Source organism: Eurytemora carolleeae, unplaced genomic scaffold (assembly GCF_000591075.1).
Source record: "Eurytemora carolleeae unplaced genomic scaffold, Eaff_2.0 scaffold2216, whole genome shotgun sequence".
Classification (NCBI taxonomy): domain Eukaryota; kingdom Metazoa; phylum Arthropoda; class Copepoda; order Calanoida; family Temoridae; genus Eurytemora; species Eurytemora carolleeae.
The window spans coordinates 13189-18896 of record NW_019398321.1 but is presented as its reverse complement, the minus strand read 5'-3'; the positions used below and the strand labels follow the sequence as shown (position 1 = coordinate 18896).

Below are 5708 nucleotides of genomic sequence, written 5' to 3'. Positions count from 1 at the left end.
ATGTTTATGTTTATGTTTATGTTTATGTTTATGTTTATGTTTATGTTTATTTTTATGTTTATGTTTATGTTATTAGTCGTGAAAGTAACGTTACATAAATTCGACTTTCTCCTGATGTCTAGCTGACTGTGAAAGATTTTAACGCTTTATTCTGTAAGTAAAAAAAAGAAAGGAAATATAACATTAATTTCCATTTTCTATTTCCGGCCAAATTTTAAACCCCCAGGGGCTCTATTCCACCAATAATCATCTCCCCCAACATTTCCAACCTAAAATAAATAATCAAATTTAAATTAAGTTTCGTTTATTTTATCGCAATAAATTTTAAATCGCAATTTAAAATATGCGAAAGAAAATTGCTTTCATTCAACAAAGAAAATCTGTTCTTTGGCCTTCATCGATATTTTGCTGCAAAATAAGTTATTTTCTGTTAATTATAAGCACATTTTTAAAGCTTATTTGGCAGCCAAAGAAGAGTTCTTTTATTTCAAAATTTAGAGTGTCTATATCTAATAATTTGAGGCTTTACTGTTAAAAAAATATTGGTAAACTTTTCTACAGTTTAACTCAGAACAACCTGGAGAAATCGAAATAACTTATAAAATCATAAAATGTCGTCTTATCAATTGTAATTGTAATTGTAAGAATGAAAATTGCCATGAAATATATGGGAACAGCTTTAAAGAGCTTCATTGAAGTATTCAATTAAAAGGCTAATTAAATATCTGCGTTCTGCAGCCTTTCATTATCAGTAGGTTTAGGAGACGACATTTTATTTATTCTTTCGATATATATATCAGTTGAAACGCAACAATCTTCTTATACCATTTTATTCATAAAAAAATTGTGTCATGCTTTTATGCAATTATCAGTATGAATGATTTGAGAATTTTTCACAGATGTTTCGCGGATTTTCACGAGATGTTAAATTAATTTCAAATTAATGTTACATATATAAATAAATAAACATGATGTTAAAAAAAAAACCAATATATGTATATGATAGGGGTAAAAAAATATATATGTATAAATATATATGTATATGATAGGGGTAAAAAAAATCTAATTCAGAAATTGGTGGAATTTTTGGTTTATCACTATCATAAAAATTGGTTCCGTTTCCAGTCATAAATTCTATTTCATCAGCAACAGGGTATTTGAAGTAAATATCTTTGTTACATTTTTATTAAGGGAATTGAACCAAAAAGGTTATATAAATTATTATGATTGTTTTATTTTAAAATAAATACTATACCTTAGTATTCTTTACTTTCTCATATAATTCAGGTGCTGCGTTCTCATCTAAATAAGCTTTATCAAATCTCCAGGCAGCGGCCCAAGGAAGTTAAATGCGCATCCCGCAATGAATTATAAGACAGAGAGAGCGCCAGTTCTTGTCGTGGCGCTTGGCCCCCTAGCATAACCTTGCCGCAGCTCTCGGCCCCTTAGTCTGTCCTAACCGCAGCGCTCGACCCAGAAAGTGTCCTAACCCAGCATAAAAAAAAATAAGAAAAAAAGATCGGATGTGTTAAAAAAATTCATTTATATTTCATAAATATATCATATTGTTTTTTTTGAAATATATATATTAATTGAGAAAAAAGTGGAGAAAATGTTCTTTTTTTTGGCTTCTCATACAAAGAGAAAGTACCATCAAAAAAAATTGAGCAAATTTCTAGTTTTGCAAATCTTAAAATTAACAAAAAACTGAGAAATCGAAATATTTCAAAACATTTTCATTACTTTCACTATGCCATATTTTAACCCAGAGAGAAGATAAATATACACGCTGCACAGCGGAAAACTTTAGGATAGTGGATATCGAGATCAATGCTTGACTCTCTCTTTTTGCTAATCTCAAGACTAATAAGTTAGTGTTTAGTCTTTAAGCAATCAGGATTAAGGTTATCCCATTCTAAAGTTTTTATAATTACAGGTTATTTAAAATTTTGCTAAATTTTTGCATATTTGAAATAGCATGGTCAAGGGCTTTTCAAAAATGTATATTCTATAATTTTTTAAGACATTTTTTTTGCAAACATTTATACTATATAACTGGATTTTGAAACAAATGTTTAAAATTTTACAAATTTTCAAATTTTTTGCATATTCTAAAAGTAGAGCATATAAGGGCTTTCCAATGATGTATCATTTGTCATTTGGACATCAAACATGGGATTTAGAGGGTGGGGGGTCAAATTACCCCCCCTCCCCCAGCGTACTCTGTTTTTAAGTACCCCAGCAGGGATAGGGTTAACAGTTCATCTTATGTCTTCTACACAGTATGTTACCTTCCAACAAATTTAAACTATACCATTAATATATGTAATATATGTAATATATGTATATATATTAAATGTGTGTGAATAAATCTTTAATAAAAATCAAATTTAGAGTCTGGGAAGAAATCATTATCATTGGAGTACAATTGGAAACCCATATAGACGTCTCATTTGATTTCCACAAATTTTCATTGGAAAATCCTAGACTTTCATCGGAGACCCCAGATTTTCATTAAAAAAACCAGATTTGTATTGAGACCCCAAGCTTTTAATTGGAGACCCCAATATTTTCATGAATAATAAGCTGGGGTCTCCAATGAGACGTCCATGGGTCTCTCCAATATAATTACTCCAATAATAATGAGTTATTCTCAGACTCTTCACTTCCGGCCAGCTTTCGGCCAGCTTCCGGCTAAGACACTGAACTCATTCTCAAATCTCAATTTTTCGCAATGTTAAGTGTTTTCTCTGGAAATTATACCTGCAGTTTCCACAAGATACATTTTAGCCAATGTTGAGCTGAAGAATAGGAACATTGTTACCAAGATAAAATTCAACTGCATCTTGGGAGGTCTTCTTGTTTACTAAATATTTCGTTTAGATAATTTTTTAAATATTATTTAAACTGAATTTAAATATTAGTTTAAATTCAGTTAATAATGTTAAACTAAATTTAAAAAACATTCAACGTTAAAAAAGGTTAAATCAAATCAAAACTGTTAAACTTAATCAAAAAGGTTGAATTGAATAAAAAAACTGTAAGTGGAACAAGCAAGGTTCACGCATGGATTCAACGGTTCTGTCAATATTCCAGAAAGCTGTGACTTTTTGATCATAATTTGTCTCATTAAACATAATTTTTTAGCCTTTTGTCCTGGATACTTTTTTGTCGGCATATGCATTTTAAATGAAAAGTATAGAATAAACAAATCTGTAAGGTAAAAGATTGTTGAATTATAGACCAAAATACGTTTGATTTCAAATAGAAGAAACCGAATGCTGCGCACTCTGTTTAATCCGGGGTGGGTTATATCAAATTTATAAAAAAAGTTTAAACTTAATTAAAAAACTTGAAAAAAGGGGGAAACTACTTACTCTCTCTTAGAAGAGTGAAAAGTAAAAACTAAAAAATGAAAAGTGAAAGTCAAGATTATTAACTTCTTCTGTAAAGCCGATTTTTAAACAATGCATTCAATTACAAAAAAAAACAATTTCGCTAACCTTATTTTTATACTGCGTTTCATTCAATTATTTAGTTTGTTTTGTAATTGATAGTTCCGATTTTCTTTTTTCTTATAAGCCCTCAATTTTATTTGTAAACATCTTTTTCTCGTAATCTGAAACCTGTCATGAAATCTACCTTGCATTTATTAAACTTTATTAACTATAAAATTATAGCTAATGTATATTTGTAAAAAATTGCTTTTTCGTAAACAATAGTTCTTGTAATAATTGCATGTAAATTTTGTTAAACCAAATAACTTTACGAAAATTGAAATATTTCGTTTAAAAAAAATTTTATTTGTTTTATCAGCTCTCATATTTATTAGATTGTTCTTATATTAGCTCTTATTTATATTTATTTACTCTATAGCTATCACTTATTCTGAGTTCTCTTCTGATATAGTAAATTTGCACTTATCAGCTTTCTTTATTAATTTGTTCTTATATTAGCTCTTATTGTATTTATTTTACTCTATAGCTATCACTTATTCTGAGTTCTCTTTTGATATTGTAGTTTTGCACTTATCAGGTTTCTTTATTAATTGTTCTTATATTAGCTCCTATTTATATTTATTTTACTCTATAGCTATCACTTATTCTGAGTTCTCTTTTGATTTAGTAGTTTTGCACTTATCAGCTTTCTTTATTACTTTGTTCTTATATTAGCTCCTATTTATATTTATTTTACTCTATAGCTATCACTTATTCTGAGTTCTCTTTTGATTTAGTAGTTTTGCACTTATCAGCTCTCATATTTATAAATTTGTTCTTATATTAGCTCCTATTTATATTTATTTTACTCCATAGCTATCACTTATTCTGAGTTCTCTTTTGATTTAGTAGTTTTGCACTTATCAGCTTTCTTTATTACTTTGTTCTTATATTAGCTCTTATTTGTATTTATTTTACTCTATAGCTATCACTTATTCTGAGTTCTCTTTTGATATAGTAGTTTTGCAATTATCAGCTCTCATATTTATTCATTTGTTCTTATATTAGCTCTTATTTTTTATTATTTTACTCTATAGCTATCACTTATTCTGAGTTCTCTTTTGATTTTGTAGTTTTGCACTTATCAGCTTTCTTTATTACTTTGTTCTTATATTAGCTCTTATTTATATTTATTCTACTCTATAGCTATCACTTATTCTGAGTTCTCTTTTGATTTAGTAGTTTTGCACTTATCAGCTCTCATATTTATAAAGTAGATGGTTAATATTTAGAATTGGGAGGAAAGGAAATGAGTTTATGCCACAAACTCTAACTGTTTCCCCTCTTTATCTTAGCAACCCGATATCGTAGACCTTTGATATGTTAGATTAAATAGTCTAAGTTTAAATTATCATCGGTTTACACCATCTGGTTGCAAAGATATATGGATTAGAAAATTTGAGTTTGTGGCAAAGATTCAATTACTTTGGAGAAAGATTAATTAAGTACACACAGTGTACTTTAAAACTTTCAAAAATTCTTTCTACAACGGTACCCTAGACACATAGTGATTTGTTCACCTTAAACGTAAAACATATTTTGTGTAAGATTGCATATATCCAATAATCAATTAAGAAATGTAATAAAATAAACTAAGATTAGTTAAAATCTACATTAAATATGACTTATACACAATGGTATTCTCTCTTGTGTCTTGAAATTATATACTCACTGTCTCTTCAGATGACGGGTCACTTGAAATATCTTCAACAGTCCCTTTACATAATAAAAGGAAAGAACGCTTATAATTTGTACCTTGAAAATTAACGTCAATTTGTTTAGATAAATAAGAACCTTGAATAAACAAATAAAAGCACTAAAACAATCCATATTGCGTAAATATTAGTAAATTATAAAGTAAAACGTAAAAAATATGTATTAAAAACTCCCCCTCTTCTTCCTAAAGCATTATTAAGATGTGTGTTACTGTTCAATTCAAATACTTAATGAGGTCTGTTATGAACACTGTACAACAAGGATGATTTGTGACTTATTTTAGAAATCAACTATCTGCCCATCAGAGGTCGCTAAGTTTTACTTAAAAAATTATTGCAATAAAAAAATTGTGAATTGAGGATTTAATATCTGAGAAATCAGCATAAAGCCTAAGAAAATGGTTAAAAAATTAAATATGATACTGTGGAAGACGACTCCTGTCCGCGTTAAACAAGTTCCACAAGATTCAACAGAATAGAACGGATACGGGGCATT

The 5708-nt window shown here is 28.5% G+C and overlaps 1 long non-coding RNA gene across 2 annotated transcripts; it reads right to left on the bottom strand.

Moving 5' to 3' along the window:
• Positions 1–129: 129 nt before the first annotated feature.
• LOC111717221 (uncharacterized) lies at positions 130–3396 on the bottom strand. Of its 2 annotated transcripts, none has more exons than XR_002768720.1 (4): positions 3378–3396; positions 2764–2866; positions 1256–1302; positions 130–269 (listed from the first exon to the last, which is right to left on the bottom strand). It is a non-coding gene; the product is annotated as an uncharacterized LOC111717221 (long non-coding RNA). The 2 variants fall into 2 exon arrangements; XR_002768722.1 differs by lacking the exon at positions 3378–3396 and adding an exon at positions 3253–3269.
• Between the last annotated feature and the right edge of the window lie 2312 nt (positions 3397–5708).